This window comes from Cricetulus griseus, chromosome X (assembly GCF_003668045.3).
Source record: "Cricetulus griseus strain 17A/GY chromosome X, alternate assembly CriGri-PICRH-1.0, whole genome shotgun sequence".
Classification (NCBI taxonomy): Eukaryota; Metazoa; Chordata; class Mammalia; order Rodentia; family Cricetidae; genus Cricetulus; species Cricetulus griseus.
The window spans coordinates 26,755,617-26,774,796 of NC_048604.1; positions in this window are offsets into that span (position 1 = coordinate 26,755,617).

Below are 19,180 nucleotides of genomic sequence, written 5' to 3' on the forward strand. Positions count from 1 at the left end.
AAGGCTCTAGGATGGCATTTAATGTAGTCATCAATCTCACTACAGAGGAAGGACATTTAAGGTAGCCTCTCCACTATTGCTTATATTCTTAGTTGGGATCATCCTTGTGAATTCCTGGAGATTTCCCAAGTGTCAGGTTTTTTGTTAAATCCATAATGGCTCTCTCTATTAAGGCGTCTCTTTCCTTGCTCTCCTCGGTTCTTCCCCAATTTGAACTTCCCGATCCCTCATGTTCTCCTCCCCACTCCCCTTCTGTCCTCTCAGTAGCCCTCCTACATATAGAAGATAATCAGGTTGAGAAAGAAATCAGAGAAATATCACCCGTCAAAAGAGCCACAAACAACATAAAATATCTTGGGGTAACTTTATCCAAACAAGTGAAAGACCTGTATGACAAGAACTTAATGTCTTTTAAGAAAGAAATTAAAAAAGATATCAGAAAATGGAAAGATCTCCCATGCTCTTGGATAAGCAGCATAGTAAAAAATAGCAATCTTATCAAAAGCAATCTACAGATTCAATGCAATCCCCACCAAAATCTGAGCACAATTCTTCACAGGCCTTGAAAGAACAAGACTTAAATTTATATGGAAAAGCAGAAGAACCAGGATAGCCAAAAACCATTTTATAATAAAGGAACTTCTGGAGGTATCACCATCTCTGACTTTAAGCTCTACTATAGAGCTATAGTAATGAAAACAGCTTGATATTGGCACAAAATAGACAGACAAATGGAATCAATTTGAAGTCCCTGATATTAATCCACACACCTATGAATACCTGATTTTTGACAAAGAATCTAAAATTATACACTGGAAAAAGGAAAGTAGCTTCAAGAAATGGTGCTGGCATAACTGGATGCTGACATGTAGAAGACTGCAGATAGATCCATATCTATTGCTATGCACAAAACTTAAGTCCAAATGGATCAAAGACCCCAACATAAATCCAGCCACACTGAACCTCTTAGAAGAGAAAGTGGGAAGTACCCTTCAAGGAATTGGTATATGAATTGTTAATAAGTGCTAGTCTACTTGTGCTTGTGTAACAATACCACAAACCAAGTGGCCTATAAACAATATAAATGTGTTATCTCAATTTTTTCCCAATGGAATCTAGAAAGTTTGTGATCAAAGCATTGGCAGATTTGGTGACTAGCAAGTGTCTGCTTCTCAGACTGCAGTCTTTGCTATGACTACTATGCTGCTATATCAAAAACATAGATGGTTAAGGAGGTCTCTGACATCTCTTCCAAAGGCACTGATCTCATTTATGAGAGGCTCCTCCACCATAATCACTTCTAAAAGTCTTCACTTTGAGATCACTGTCAACTGTCAAGGACTACAGTTTCAATGCATAGATTTTGGGTGCAACATAAACATTCAGGTTTAATTCACAATTTTCTTTGACTATTATATTTGCTGCAGGTAAGGTAGATTTTTCAAACATCCAAGATAACATCTTTCCTGCTAAGCTGTCACTCAAATATTCACTCTCAATTAAAAAGGGCATCCCTCACTCAGTATAGTCAACCTTAGTATCAAGCAATCAACTTAAGACACTATTAATGGGCACCAAAAGAGCATAGGTTGGGGAGAATTACTTAAAATATCACTAGAAGTTTAAGAATATACAATATTTTTAAAATACTTAAGCTGTGATGACATATAATTTTGGGCTCATCAGTCTTATTTTCTAGCTATGTTTACCTAATCAGCTTGCTGACTTCTGCTCTATTCAAACTTTCAGTTAAGAAAAAGAAATCCCCTATAATTATTCTACATTGCCCTTAGCTTTTCCTCATGTCTGATCAGAGAAGTTATTAACCTCTTCTTTCAACTAGAAGTAGGCTCAAGTTCTGATTTTGTGTTTGCCTGACAAAGAAAATATTGCACAAGTGAGAATTGGAAAGATTGTAAGAATCAGATGATCAGGATACCTGCCTGGTACAAGATAATGTCTTCTAGATGTGATAGGGATGCTGGGCCATAGAATCTTAACAGTATGCTTGTTTATACAAGAACCGAATAATGGCCACATAAATTGACATGCCCACATGGATGGGGAAGATGTTTCCTGGGCCTTAAGCATAGGCATTATGCTGCAGATGTGCCAATGGTGACTGGGCAACCCATGACTGTAGGGGAAGCTGTAGCCACGCCTACTTAGGGGCTGGCTACAGGTGTGCCTGACCATGCTTGCAAGGGCGTGGTCAGGGTGACATAGAGCGATACTGCGTTTTCTCTTTCAGTTTCACTTTGGTACTTGCTGGACAGACTGCTGCCACGCCGGCTGGCTAGGTTGCTCTGTAAATAAGGCTTTTCCCTATTAAATACCCTTGTATTTCTACCTGACTCGGTATTGGTAATTTCCCACTATACATGACCACTTTATTCTCTGCAATATGACAAGTTGGAGATCTCTGTGGTAGCTTCTATCTTCTGTAAACAGAAGATTCTTTGATGAGAGATAAGGGGCAAACTTACTTATGAGTATATTGTTATTTATAAGATAATATATTAATTATCCTTCTATTGCTGTGATAACATCACCAAGGCAAATTATAGAAGAGAGAGTTTATTTTGGCTTTCAATATCATAGGGACAAGTGTCTGTTATGATGAGGCATAGCAAAAATGGCAGGCATTGTGACAGGAACAGGAAGCGAAGAACTCATGTTTTCAAATGCAAGCATAAAGCAGAGAAAACCAAACTGGGAGCAGATAGATGTTATAAACTCTCAAGACATACTCTCAGAAACATATTTCCTCCGATAATGCTGTACCTCCTAGTCACCCCTTCCTGACAGTGTCATCAACTGGGGGCTAAGTGTTTTAATACCCAAGACTATCGGGAACTTTTCTAATTCAAACCACCACATAGAATTATATCAATTTAGGAAAATGGTAGTTGTATGTTGTCCTTTAGGATTTTTGATCTCTCTAGCCATGGGTTCCTGGTTAGGTTTATCATACTAGGCATGATTTTACTCCTGTTAAATGGGTCTTAATTTCAATTTGATAGTTGTTGGGCACCTCCAAGATAAAAGTGCCTTTATTGCACCATTGTGACTATATTGCCATGCTGGTCATTGTTGTTCATACACTATATGACTGGATAGGATTATTGATTAATTTCCCCCCTAGCAGCATATACCACACTTTCCAAATGCTATGAAAGGTAGTCCGCAAGGGAGGAGGATCCTGCTTGATACCTCCAATTTTGTATCCAGAGTGTGTGTGTGTGTGTGTGTGTGTGTGTGTGTGTGTGTGTGTGGTCTTCAGAAAGTCTTATCTTTAAGCTATGGGTAGCAACCAAAGTAAAAGACAATAGCCTATTTGGGGTGTCTTTTGTAGCTTCCTGATGAACAATTGAAAGGGAAATGTCCCTTGACCATCCCTGGAGTATTTAGATAGTCTACGAATCTAAAGGGATCATTATCAACTTCATTTAAACTAGAAAATATATTTATATACATATATGGTGTGTATTTTTAATCAACCTTGTAAAATGATGTGGTTCACTGTTGATTTTTCAAACATCATTCGTGTTCTTTAGCCTGTCTCTCTATTGCTTTCCCTCTCCATTCTCAAGTTGAAGTCTTGCCTTTTGCATTTTATCCTTCATAGTACCTTGGTCCTACTCTCCTACTATCCCCCTTACTTTGCTTATGTCCATGGAATCTTTCTACGTTCCTAGATTCTACAGTTGCTCCAGGTTATATACTTAAAATTAATGTTTCAGGTCTGGGGACCACAGATTAGAGAGAATATGCAGTGTTTTATTTCTGTGCATAGGTTACCTCATTCAATATTTACATGAAATCTGCTAAATCTGTTTAGTGTTCCTCATGGGTATATGCATTTAAGGATGGCCACTTGTGATTACACAACCTACTAGGGGGCTCATTCATAAGTACTGATTCTCCCTTTCTCTAAAACCATTAATTGCCTTTAGATATTCATCTAGGCATAAGGCCCTTTGGATTTTCTATTTGTACTGTCCTGTTAGCTGGTGCTGTCATTATGCATTGTGTTTAGGATACCATATTATTCAAAGACCATATTGCTCCAATTCTCCAATATAACATCCATGTACAATGCCCTCTGAGCACAGTCTAGACATTTCCATTCCTCCTACAAGAGGTTCATAGCCATATCCTGGCATGTTAACAGAACCTGGGGGAAATTTATCACAGAAACATTCATATTCCCTGGTTCACTTCTCTGAGTTTCTGTCTCAGGAACAAAGACTAGAACTTTTCTGAATCCTTTGTGAATGTCTCCTCTGTCTTCACCATCTAGGGATCCCTGTTCTGCTTCACAGGTGAGTAGGTCTGGCTGAGCAGTGGGAGATCTGGAATGGTCCAGGGCTTCTGAACTCTAGTTCCAGCTGATGTGCTATTGACTGGTGATATTGCCAGGCCCTATAGGTTTTGCAAATATCCTTAGTATTAATTCCTTCTCTCTCCTTTTACCTCTGTATTACCCTCATTTCCCTCCACATTCGTTATTTCTTTTTTTGCCATCCTGTTTCATAGTACCAGTGTCCTATTATACCCTGGTCAGGAGTTTCTTCTCCCTCCATCTACGCTCCCTTTTATTGTTTCCTGATTTCTTCAGTTAGTTTAGGTCCTATACTCACATGTAAAGATTCAGAGCTAAGATCCACAAATTAGAGAGAACATGGTAATTGTTCTTCTTGGCTTGAGTTATACTATATAATATAATATATATATATATATATATATATATATATTCTATACCCATCTATCTGACCGACAATTTTATGATTTTGATATTCTTTACTGCTGAACTGAATCCATTGTGTCTATGCACCACATTTTTATTACCCATTTGTCAGTTGCAGTATGTTAGTTGTTTCTGTTTCCTAGCTATTGTGCATAGAGTGGTAATGGGCATATCTGTGCAAGTATCTGTGGAGTACGGTATCTTGCCTTTTGGGAATATACCAATGAGTAGTATAGCTAGGTCATATGGTAGGTTTATTTGTGGAATTTTGATAATTTAGCACACCAATTTTCATGGTGGCTGCACGCTGAATTGGAGTTTTTCCTTTCCCACATCCTTGCTAGCATTGTTTTTCCTTTGTTTTGTCGATATTGGACATTCTGACTGTAGTAAAATGAAATTTCAAAGTGGTTTTAATTTTATTTACATAATTGCTAAGAATATTGAACACTTAAAGATATATATTGGTTATTTTTGTCTTTTCTTTGGAAAACTCTGTTTAGATCAGTTGCCCTCTTCTTTTGTATGAGTCTTTTGTTGGGATTTCTTTGCACTTGTGATTGCTTTTGGATTTACATTTTCATGGTATTAATCCTACCAATCTTTGAGCATGTGGGGGTCTTCCTAGTTTTTAGTGTCTTCTTCATTTTCTTTCTACAGAGTTTAGAATTTTTTATTTTTTATATATTTGAATTACAAAATTACAAACAAGATTGAATTACATGATGATCCCAGTTCCCTTCTCCCTCCAGAGTTTTGAATTTTAATTGCAGATTTTAATTGTAAAGTTTTTTCATTGAGTACACACACACACACACACACACACACACACACACACACACTTGATGCTCATGCTGGCTAATTTTATGTCAACATGATACTAGCTAGAGTCATGTTTGATGATGGAACTTCCATTCAGAAAATGCACTCACCATATTTGCCTGTGTTTAAATCTGCAGTGCATTTTAGTGTTACTGGTTGATTTGGGTGGGTTCAGCTTACTGGGGCTCATGCCACCTTGGAGAGGGTAGTCCTGAATGGTATAAAAAAGCAGACTGAGAAAGCCAGTAAACAGCATTCCTTCATAGACTCTGTGTCAGCTTCTTCCTCCAGGTTCCTACTCTGCCTGAGTTCCTTCCCTTCCTTCCCTTTGTGATGTACTATGCTGTGGAAGTATAACCTGAAAAAAATCCTTTTCTGCCCAATTTGCTTTTGTTCATGGAGTTGTTCAAAGCAATATAAACCTTAACGTAAACAATGCCATTGTAAATGGGAATCTTTCCCTGGTTTCTTCCTCAGTATATTTGTTATTGATATATAGGAATGTTAGTGTTTATGTTAATTTTGTAGCCTGCTATTTTTCTGAAAGAGTTTATTAGGTTTAGTATTTGTTCTAGTGGTATCATTAGTGTCTTTCATGCTCAGGATCATGTTATCTACAAATAGGAATAATTTGATTTTTCCTGTCATATTCATATCTCCTTTTTAAATTTCTCTTGTCTTATTGTTCTAATACTTCAAGCAGTATTCTTGATAGGAGTAGGAAGAGTGTGTGCCCCTGTCTTTTTCCAAGGAGGAAGAGGTGGTACACTTATCTTGTTTCTTAGTTTAAATAGTTCAAGATTTTTCCATTTATTGTGATTGTGGCTGTAGGTTTGTCATATTACCTCGAGATGTATTCTGTCTATGCCTGGTTTCTGCATCTTCTTTTTAACAGTGATGAGCCCCCTTACTCCAAAGCATGAGCCTCATTAATGGTTGTCCAAATTTGATTGACCAGCCTTGAAATCATATACATACAAGCAACAAAAGTAGGCTCTTATATGCATGCATATATGCAACAAAATTAATCAAAGAGAAAGAGGCTCTCTGTTGGAGAGTGAGGGTGCATGGGAGAAGTCTGAAAGAGGCTTGGAGCCACTGGAGGGAGGAAAGGGATGGGGAGAATGATATTATTCTATTTCAATTAAAAGCATAAAAATGTAATTTTAGTTTGCCAAAAAGCATTCTTTCATTTTATTTTGAGTAGTATTAGTATTAGCTATTCTTATGTAGTCTGGTAGAATTTTGCACTAAATTCATATGGACCTAGACTTATTTTAGTTGGAAAAAATTTAATTACTGCTTCAATTCTTGTTGCTCGATGCAGGTTTGTTTAAATAATTTATTAAGTTGTGGTTTAACTTTTGAAGATTGCATGCACCTTGAAATTCATACATTTCTTTTATATTTTCTAGTTTCATAGACTATAAATGTTAAAGTATGTATGTCCTCATGAATACTCTGGATTTCATAGGTGTCTGTTGTAGTGGGTCTCTTTTCATCTCTAATTTTATCAATTTTAGTCTTTTTTCTCTTCTGTTTAGTAAACTTGTTTTTTAAATAAATTTTTCTTTAAATTAGAAACAATCTTATTTTGCATACCAATCCCAGTTCCTTCTCCCTCCTGTCCTCCTATTTCCCCCAACATCTCCCCATTTCACCCATCCATCCTCAGGAGGGTGAGGCCTCCCATGGGGGAACCAACAAAGTCTGTCATATTTGGGGCAGGACCTAGGCCCATTCATGCACTAGGGATAAATTCTGGTTCCACTGTCTTTTGGTTAACTTGTATAAGAATTTGCATATCCTGTTTACCTTTCAAAGAACAAATTCTTTGTTTCATTATCTTCTTTCATTAATTTTTCTCTTATTTACCTCACTTTGACTACTGATTTGAGGTTTGATTTGTTATTATCTTTCCAGTGCCTCATGGTACATCATTGGGTTGTTTCTTTGAGACTGGTCTGCTTTTTATAATTTCAGCAATTAAAGACATAAACTTTTCTCTTAGGGCTGTCTTTATTGTATATTACAAGTCTTGGTATACTGTGTCTTCATTTTCATTCAGTTCTAAGAACATTTTAAGAATCTTCCTTTGTTTCTTAATTGGAGAAATATATAGAAATAAGAATGGTTGAAACACCAAAAAGGGTGTGTTTGGAATGAGATATGGGAGTTTTCCTTAAAGAGTCACTAAAAAGAGAAAAGTTACCTGCTCAAATATTATTAATAAATTTTCAGGACATTGAAACACAGACTCTTTAAACTAGAGCAGCTTGTGTTCTTTGGTAGAAGTATAAAAGAAAGATGATAAGATAAAGAGAAAAAACAAAAAAAAGACACAGTGAGTGACAGATGTGACTTGTTCTGTATTATAGAGAGAGGAAATGAGCATTGAATGGATGTGGTGCCAGCTTCCAGTTGACTCCCAGACCATGCAGGATGATATGGAATGGAACTGAAGTCTCCTAAATCTCAAATGATAACCAAAAGCTGAGACAAAAGTTTACCTCTAATAGGTAACCAGAACTGGACCCCAAAGTTTCATTTTTTTTGATGCAAAGTGCATTTTCTGTATTTTTGTACGTCTTAAAATGTCTGATATCATACTAGATGCTCTTTATACACTTTAATTGAGAGTTTCATGTGGAAAAACACTAATGAAAATAAACTTATTAAATAAAGTTACTTGAAGATTTTTTTCCAACATAAGAATTTCCTTTGAGAGATGAAGGATACTAGAACATATACAGAGATTCTTTACATAACTACATTTATTGTAGAGCGTCTTGATGATATCAAGATGAAATGTTGCTGCTGAAACAGACCTCACTATTGAAAGCATGTGTTGAAGTATATGACAATCTCCAAAGTATCTGGAAAGCAGCACTTCTCTTCCTTTCATTGCATACTGTGCCTCATGCTTCCAGAACACATCATAGCAACAAACATACAGAAGGAAATAAACATCTGTTGAATGATATTTTATTATTTCCAAATTTACATGAGAGGCAGAATAAGAGAGTAGCTAAGAGCATATTCTAGACCCTGATTGCCTGAGTTCAGTTAGCAGCCCTAGTACTTACCTGTCACATGGCCACCACAAGAAATTTCAGTTAGCATTTTGCATCTTAGTTTCTTTTTCTTCAAAATGGAGATAGTAATGAAATCTGTGTTGAACTGTTTTGTTGATATTAATTACAATAAATTTACACTGTGCATTAATAAAATATATTAAGTACCTGGTACATAATGCAGATTTCTCACAAATTTTTCCTCATTTCTCGACATCTCTGTCTTTTGCTATTTGGACATTTGTTCTATTTCCATCTGATTTGTAAAAAAATTCCACGTTTTTATATACAGTATCTTCTAATTGTATCTCATATCAGACCTCTCATTGTGATAGTTCTTCAGTGTGTTGAATCTTTAATATGTCTAAGTACTATAGAACCAGTGGCTGAAATGCACTCTCCTACAGCAGTGTTAATATGCAGCTGGAAATCAGGTCATTAGGAAACAGGACAGAAAAATAATGACATTGCATGGATTTGCATTCTTTAAGCATCATCCTTAATATCTTTAAAGAGCTCCATTTATTTGGTTTAGTAAAGTCAGAGAAAGGTTGATATGTCATCTGGATATATTAGTGACTTTTCTAACTAATCTAGCTGCTCTCTAAATCTTCCTTTGCAGCTGCCACCTGAAGCTGGTGTAATACATTCATTGATGGGTATCCAACTAAGTCATTTTCATGACTGCAGAACTCCAAGAGTCCTGTATTAAAAACAATTTTCTCTCCTTTGTTGAGTGAAATATTTGGGTGACAGATACTATATATGTGCTCACTGTATCATCCATCTCAATTTAGGTGAGTTAATGTACTTTCCCCTTTACTTCCTGTGATTGCAATAGAAATTTGAGTGGTCTGGTGAGCTAAAAATGTTTTTGAAAAATGTGCTTTAACCACTATTCACATTTATTCAGTTTTCTGACAAATCCCATTGTGGCAAAGCCAATGGTACATGATTGTACAGACTAACTTTTGCTTCTAAACAAAAGAATAAAGCCCTATAGTTATTTTCTCTTTTGAGTAGTACAATTCTTGGCAGAACAGAATTATGACTTAGGTGGAGCAAGTAAAAGTGAGTATACAGCATAATCATTAAACCTGCATTTTTGGAAGCCAGTCTTCCTGAAAAACCCCAGCTATGTCTTATCTATGTGGCCTTTGGCAAACTACTTAACCTCTCAGTTTTAACATGCGTAAGTAAGTTAGTAAATGCAATGTACATGACACACATTGTATGCAGGAAATGACACAGCTATTACTTATAGGTCACATATGTACCCCTGTTGATAAAAGCAAATTATGTAGAGGAAACTTTCTAAGGAAGCTCCCAACAAACTCTTACATCTTTGCTTGACTTGGTCAGAATTAACTTGTATAGTCTTAATCTGACTGCACTGTGCTTATACAAGGGGAAAATCTAATTTCCCAATGGAATGTTGTGGTCAAAATTAGACCAAGGAAGATTTTTCTTTGTGGATATTTTCAATGCTTGCCTTCACTAGTAAGCAGCTGTCATAGATTAACCTTTGGAAAACAAACTGAAAATTTTACTGTAACAGTAAACTCTTTTGTGACATAACAAAGAGGAAGAAGGGGCGGGATGTGTTAAAAAAGGCTACCTATTTCTTTTTAAGTATATGCCGGCACAGATCATGAATAGGTACAAGTAGCTCTCTTAGTGTTAGTGGCCCTAAGTCCCAAAGACTCACGTGCTGTTTCCAGAACAAAAGCTCTAATCCTTGTTTTGGAGGCCTTAGGCTTCCTGCTTTATGTGGTCAAGAGAGGCTTATTTCTCTAGGTTCACAGGGTGAATACCTAATATCTAGTACAGAACTTGATCTCTGGGTATTGGGTCCTCAGACCTTTAATCATTTATGTATCTCCCATATCTTTCTAGTAACTGGTACTTGTAGTCTTTGTAGCCTCTGTTCTTACTTCCTGTCTTCAGTTCTTCATAGCTTCTTCTCTTCTTAAGTTTCAGCTTCACTTATGTGTCTTATATTCTCAATACTATTACTGTCTTTCCTACATTCTAGAAATTTTTTCTCTTGGTCATCTTTGAAACTCTCCTAATAGTTTAGTTATGAGCATTGGGAGTCATGGTTCTTAACTCTCTGAGGTTCTCTAGAACTGTCAGTCTATTCTTAGTGTTATAACTCTGAGTGTTGTTTATTAGTGCCTTCCAATCATGGTGACTGTGTAGGATTTTTCATCAACCTGTTCAGTACTGTTGATAATGCCAGAGTTAGAAGCTGCTGTCTCTTACTTGTTCTTTGGCCAGCCAGCCAAATCTGGTTTACCCATGACTGATAACCAGTATGCAAAAACCAGTAGAGAAGCCTTTATGAGGGCTCAGTGTTGCAACACTGGAATAACTGCAGTTCATGAGAGACAGCCTTCCTAGATTAACTGCAAAGAGTATCAAACTGGTTACTTAGATAACCAGAACAGAGCTATATCAGGGTTTTCCTCAGCTTGTAATTTCAAGAATCACAGCACTACAAGTTATGACAGTATGGAATTATATTATTGCAGGATTAACCATGAACCACAAGCAAGATCAATCATAAGCCTCACTTTATACCAACCATAAGCTTTTTTGCTGAGTCATTACCAGATGTGCCACTGACTATTTTCAGAATAGCATTAGCGGTGAACAGGGGCATCTAGAGTTCACCATGGTTTGCTTTGCCCAGGATGTAGTAGTCATAACTGGAGCAATATCTCCTGAAACAGAAGTTTATAGCTTCACATGTATCATGATTATATATTTCCTTGTCTTTTGAATGTAATTTCTTCAATGTATCTTTCATATATTCAAAGCACCCAAGATGTCATCATAATTGTCTGGCTGGCGATCAAGAGAAGAACTGTTTAATGACTGTTTCCTGTTCAAGGCATCATTATACAAAAGAAACATGTAATAGCTGTCCATCAACAGATTAAATCACTCTGATCCCCAGTGGCTCAGCTTATTTGGAAGAAAACATTAAAAAGCACTTTCCATGAAAACCCACTCTTATTATTAATTTTCTCAACATTATACATGTCTAACTCCAGACAAACATACCTAGGGGAAATTTGATGCCTCTGAAACATTTGATTTTAATTACCTTTTTGTTGTTATTTTTTAAGTTGAAAGTAGATTTTTTTCCCAACAATATATTTTGATTTTGATCCCCTCTTCCCCAACTATTCCTACATCATCTGCATCTTCCCACCCACCCAAATCCACAGCTTTTTTTTTTGGTCTCTTTTACTAGAAAACAAACGGACATCTAAAACAAAACAAAAAATAATAAAATAAAAACAAACATGAATAGTACAAAACAAACAAATGAACAGAAAAGGAAGGAGCCAAAGTAAATGTGCAAGGAATAATTATAGATAGCAAGACCTACACATTGGCAAACCCAGAAATCACATAAAAGCACAAAATTTGAAATTACAGTATATAAGCAAATGACCTGTAGGGTAAGAACAAACATGGAAAAAAAATCCCAGACAAATCAATGTGAGACAAATAGACAAAACAAACAACAAACTCCCAAAATACCATTGTGCCTTTAAGTTCATTTTGTTTTTCTGTTGGCCATTTACTCTTGGGTGTGGCATCTGCCCTTAAGAGTGATTTGTATACCTAATGAGACTCAGTTGGGGAAATTAATTCTACACTTGCAAGTGGTTATGAATTGGAAATAGCTACCGGGTTAGGCATGTGGGCTTCTGTCTACTTCACCTCTCAGCACTGGGACCCCATTTAGCTTACAAGAGTGCAGGCCCTATGCATGCTGTCACAACATCTGTAAGTTCATATGTGCTTCTGTCCTGCTGTGGTTAGAAGGTCTTGTTTCCTTGGTTTTATCCATCCCTCTGGCTCTTACAACCTTTCTGCCTCCTCTTCTACAGGGTTCCCTGAGCTGTGAGGGGAAGGAATTCATAGAGATATCTCATTTAGGACTGAGTGTTCCAAGGTGTCTCATTCTCTGCACAATGTCCCACTGTGGATCTCTGTATTTGTTCCCATGTACTGCAGTAGAAAGCTTTTCTGATGATGGCTGAGCAATTCCTTGTTCTGTGAGTATAGTAGAATGTGGTTAGGAATCATTTTATTGCTGTGTTCCTTTAGCAGAACAGTAGTATTTGGTTTTTCCCCAAGTTCCGAGCTATCTAGTCTACAGATTTTGGCTACTCAAGTAGTGTTGGGAAGAGGTTCCATCTCATGGAGTGGGCCTAAAATCCAATTAGATATTGGTTGGTTACTTTTATAAACTTCTGGTCACTATTGCACTAATGATTCTTGCCTGCATGCCCCCATTGTAGTTGGAAGGGTTAGTGGCTGTGTTTGTGTCTACCTTGGTGCAATGTACCTTTCAGTAACATGAACACTAGTCAGTAGGGTGAAAGCTTTAATTCGACACCAGCTCCACATTCAATGGTCTGTGTAGGTGTTGTCTTCAGCAATAGGGCCTTAACATCTGGTTGTGGAGAGCAACACACAACCTTGGAAATAGTCTGAGTTGTTATGGGGACCCTTAGGTCAACAACCTAATTAGATGTAACCCATTCCTGGGATCGTAGTCTTCATTTGGCAACAAAAGATGTCCAGCCAGGGATCCATCTCATCTGTTACTTGGTGATTCCATTTAGAACACCTTCACATATATATTTAGAGAGGTTATACTGTGTTAAATTTCCATACAAAACCTCAACTGTCCTTTAGTTTTATCTTTACCTCCCACTGTTCCCTCCTTCACTTCTTCCTCCCCCTCTATATTTGATCCTCCTGTTCTAGTTCCTCCTCATTCATCTGTAACTATTCTATTTCCCGTTCCTAGGGTGATTTGATTCTTTCTTCAGTCCATTACTCTATACCAATCCTTTCTGGTGATATGGATTATAGCCTTCTTCTTGAATACTTAACAGCCAAATTAAGTTGGGTCTGAGTTATCTCATTCAGGATGATTTTCTTCTAGCTGCATCCATTTACCTGTGAATTTTGTGATTTCCTTTTTTTTTTTAAAAAAAAGCTGAGTAATGTTTCATTTTCTTTATCCTTTCATCTATTCCCTGACATCTATGTTGTTTCCAATTTCTGGCTATTATTTGTAGAGCAGCAGTGAGCATGTTTGAACAAGTATCTCTGTGGTAGGATGTAGAGTGGTATAGCTGCATCTTGAAGTTGTTTATTCCCAGTTTCTGTAGAACCACAATGCTTATTTCCAGAGTGGATGCAAAAGTTTGCACTCCCACTAGCAATGGATGAGTATTCCCCTTACTCTACTTCCTTTCAAGCACCAGCTGTCATTTATCTGATCTTAGCCATTCTCACTGTTGTAAGATGAAATTTCAAAGTAGTTTTGATTTGCTTTTCCCTGATGACTAAGGATGTTGAACATTTAAGAGTTTCTTTCCATTTATGTTTCCTCATTTCAGAATATTCTGTTTAGATCTATACCCCATGTCCATTTTCTCCATGCCCATTTTAAAATCCTTTTAAAAATATATTTTGGATATTAGCCATCTATCAGATGTGCAGTTGATAGAAAGTTTTACCATTCCGTAAGCTGCTGCTTTGTCCAAATAATGGCGTCATTTGCTATGCAGAAAGCTTTTCAGTTTCATGAAGTCCCATTTACTAATCATTGAACTTAGTGCCTGTTCTAATTGTGTTGCCTGTGCTAATGAGATCAAGATCATTTTACATGTTCTCTTCTATCAGATTTATTGTGTCTGTCCTTATGTTAACGTCTTTGATCCATTTGGAGTTGTGCTTTATGCTGGATGATAAACATGGATCTATTTTGGAGTCTTCTACATGTAGCCATTTTCTTTGACAAGGACCAATTATTGAAGATGCCATCTTTTTCCCAGTGTGTATTTCTGGCATATTTATCAAAATCTAGGTGTGTAGATTTACAACTGGATCTTGAAATGAATTCCATTGATCAATGTGTATATTTTTATTCTAGTAACATGCTGTTTTATTGCTATAGCTCTGTAGTACACTTTGAGGTCAGGGATATTGATACCTTCATCAGTTCTTTTATTATTCAGGATTTTTATTTAGCTATCCTGAATTTTTGTTTTTCCCTATGAAATTGATTATTATCCTTTAAACTTCTATAATAATTATGTTGGGATTTTGATGGAGATTGCATTGAATCTATACATTGCTTTTGTTAGGATGGCCATTTTTACTGTTAATTCTACCCATCCATGAGCATAGAGATCCTTTCATCTTCTGCTATCTTCTTCAATTTCTTTAAAGATTTGAAATTTTTGTCATTCAAATCTTTCACTTGTGCAGATAGGTATTCCAAGATATTTTATATTGTTTGTGGCTACTATGGAGGGTATTATTTCCCTGATTTCTTTCTCAGTCCATTTGTCATTTGTGTATAGGAGAGCTGATGATTTTATTAAGTTCATCTTGTATCCAGCCACTTTTCTGAAGGTGTTTAGCAGTTATAGAAGTTTCCTGCTGGGAATTTTTAGGGTGACTTATGTATATATATAGTCATATCCATGGCAAATAAAGATACTTTGACTTCTTTCCTTCCTATTTGTATCCCATCAATTACCATCAGTTGTCTTATTGTTCTAAGACTTCAAATACAATATTCCATAGGCATGGAATGAAACCTTGTTTCATTCCTGATTTTAGTGGAAATGCTTTGAGTTTCTCTCCATTAGCTTGATGTTGGCTACGGACTTGCTAAATCCTTATTATGTTGAGGTATGTCTCTTGTATACCATTTCCTGTAATGTTTTAGAGCAGATAACCTGAAAATTCTCACCTTACTACAAGCTAAAATCTTCTGAAATTGTGAATAGAATTGATGCAATTATTTATCAAATGCTATTTATCCCCCTACTGCATGTAAAGCTCTATTTGAGGTGATACCTTAGTGAACACATTTTTTTGACCATGGCATTTGCATTTGGTAGAACACATAGAATTTTAGGGCACAATATATTTTCAAGACAGAAAGAACATTTTCTGGGGCCAAAGTTAAAGAGGAGATATAATCCACAGTGGTATCCATGAATTAAACACTTTGGTTTTCTAGTAAGGTTTGATTATTTGTAACCAAGGCTTGTGGTTTACTATACATGTATGAGTTCAGACCAAGTCCTCCATGTAAAATTTCATATTTCTAGTGCATAGAAAGACTGTACTAGGAAATCACTTCTATGTTACAGAGGGGAAAATGGCAAAGGAGGTTGTTTGTCTCAGGCTGTGTTCTTAGAAGAGAAAAATGTGTCTTCCCATCTGTAATCATAGACGTGCTTTCACATAGTTTTTGGATTTGAATTTAGACTCTACTTATCATCAAGAAATCCACAGATAAAAACTATTTCATAAAAGTTATGGCATTTGTTTCATGTGCTCTGAATACAAACTGCTTTGTTGTCAGAATCTTATCTCATAAGAATAAGAACAAAGAAAATAAGGTTGGCATACCCATGTGATAGCTGGCGTTTTGAAGCATGAAGTGAAAAATTACTAAGCAATAAATAGTCCTCTGTGATCATGGGACCATCATACTGATTTCCTCCATTGAAGTAAGGGCATAATATGTTTATATTTTGTGTACTATCCTTGGTATTTTTAGCTGAGTCTGATACTTACTAATACAACTAGTATGAATAAAACAGAAGTTTTGTCACAAAACTTAGAGTTTAAATTTTCATGTTCCTCAATAATAGAATCATTAAGAAGGGGGGGATGTTGAGAAAGTAGCCATAAATGTAAAAGAGAGAGAATATATATTTTTGAGTTAGTAAACAGTGATTAAATCCCGGTTCTCCCATTTAGTTCATTTGAGACTCACAGAAAATTACTTAATCTTTTCAGTCTTCAGTTCTTATGTTTATAAACTGGATGCATTAAAATAAGACACATACAACACAGTTATTTAAATACTGTACTTTCTATTGGACTCCCAATATTGTGCAGAAAACAAGGATTTAAAATGCCAAATGATACTATAGAAAATTATAAATACTCATAATATGTTTACTAGGTATCATAACTTACACTGGAAGTGTCTGGTGCTTATGTCTGGCTAATAGTTATTTGGTCATCTCTGAAAAGTTACCAAAAGAAAAGATTAGTGGTTTGAACTTTATTTTGAGACCTAAGCATTGCAATAGCTGCTTATGCATGGGGGAACATCAGAAGACTATGAGTAGATATATCACTAAGAAGATGTGTACTAATTATCCTCATTAGATTAATATATAAACTAAAATATCTGTGTATTAATTAATTTTAACTTAATTGTTACAAAGACAAAAATGAGGTATTGTACTACTAAAATTTCTCTGCTTCATGATAACCTTCGTGGGAAACAAAGTAATAATCAGAGTAAGTATTAATTCAAAATAATAAATAATTTCATGGCTGAGGTGTTGACTTAGCAGTAAAGAGCACTGCTCATAACCTTCTGTCCCTCCAGTCTCAGGGGATGTGATGCCCTCTTCTGACTTCCATGAATACCTAGTACATACGTGGAACACATACACAAGTCCAGACAAAACACTAATACCAGACAGCCTCTCTTTCTAGGTAGATAGACATAGGAAGGGAAACTAAGTCAAAATGTATAACCTTAGCAAGCCATTTAGCCATGACACTTAATGACATAAAAATATTTGAATATATAAAAGTAAGGTAGAATGACATATCTAAAAAAAACTATGTATTTTGTGATGAGAGCATTAAATTTGATATCTGCTATCCCAAACTTCCTTTATTAATCATTACAGTTGGTATGAAAGTTATTATTAATGGAATAGGTATGCAAAAAATAAATTTGCTTAAGTGTTCTTATTCTTAAGCTGTGTTTGGATAGGTATTTCCAAAGGTCATTATTTATTGAGTGTACCTTCCTCTTTCTATCTGCAGAATTTCCTTTTCTCATGCCAAACTCTTCGTTTCAAAGAATGAACAGATGTGATGAGATTAAAGTCTAATTTTGGTGGTATGCAAATATTCAGATTCTTGAGAATGATGTCACTTATTCTTGTTCTCATTTACTATATGTTAGTTTCACACACATACACACACACACACACACACACACACACACACACACACACACACACATTAATTCAAGTTAGGGAACAGGCTTGTTTGACATGTAAGTCCCTTTTCCCTCTCCCATCCCTCACTCCCATCCCTCCTCTCCCACCCCCAACCTACCCCTGACCCCATCCACTCACCACTCCCCAGGCAGGGTAGGGCACTCAACAGGGGCTCTGCAAAGTCCACCAAATCTTCCTGTGCTGCTCCTAGGCCCTTCCCCATGTGTCCAGGGCCAGAGTGTATCCCTTCACTTGGGATGGGCTCTCAAAGTCCCTTCTTACACCAGGGAAAAATGCTAATCCACTTCCAGAGGCTCCCTGGAGTGCAGAGGCCTCCTTATTGACATCCATGTTCAGGGCTCTGGATCAGTCTTGTACTGGCCTCCCAGACAGCATCTGGATTGTCAGATCATGTCATCCTTGTAGGTCTCTGGAGATCTCCCTAGTTCCAGATCTCTTCTTGGATCTATAGTGGCTCCCTCCAGTATGGTATCTCTCATCCTGCTCTCTCTCCTCTATTCTTCCTCCTACTCAATATCTCTGCTCCACCATTTCCTCTCCTTTCCTCCTCTTCTTGTGCTCTTATTGTGGCAGCACCCTCTCCCCTACCCTCATGCTCCCAATTAGCTCAGGAGTTGATGCCACTTCCCATTCCTGGGGTCTAATTATCCCATAGAGTCCTTCATGTTTCATAGTTTCTTTGGTGAAGAGGATTATAGGCTGGTAAACATTTGCTCTATGTCTAAAATTCATGTATGAGTAAGTACATACCTTGTTTGTCTTTTTGTGACTGGGTTACCTCACTCAGGATGGTTTCTTCTAGTTCCATCCATTTGCCTGTGAATTTCAAGATTCCATTGCTTTTTTCTCCTGAGTAGTACTCCATTGTATAAATTCACCACATTTTCTCTATCCATTCTTCAGTTGAGGGGCATGTAGGTTGCTTCCAGGTTCTGGCTATTACAAACAATGCTGCTATGAACATGGTTGAACATATGTCCTTGTTGTATGAACATGCACTATTTGGGTATATACCCAAGAGAGGAATGGCTGGATCTTGAGGTAGATTGTTTCCCATTTTTCTGAGCAACCGCCATACTGATTTTTAGAGTGGTCTTACACGTTCACACTCCCACCAGCAATGGAGGAGTGTTCCTTCTTCTCCGCATCCTCTCCAGCAGAGGTTGTCATTGGTATTTTTGATTTTAGCAATTCTGAAAGGTGTGAGGTGGTATCTCAGAGTTGTTTTGAGTTGCATTTCTCTGATGGCCAAGGATTTTGAGCACTTTCTTAAGTGTCTTTCAGCCATTTCAGATTCCTCTGTTGAAAATTCTCTATTTAGTTCTGATCCCCACTTTTTTATTTCATTGTTTGGTGTTTTGGTGGCTAGCTTCTTGAACTCCTTGTATATTTTGGATATCAGCCCTCTGTCAGATGTGGGG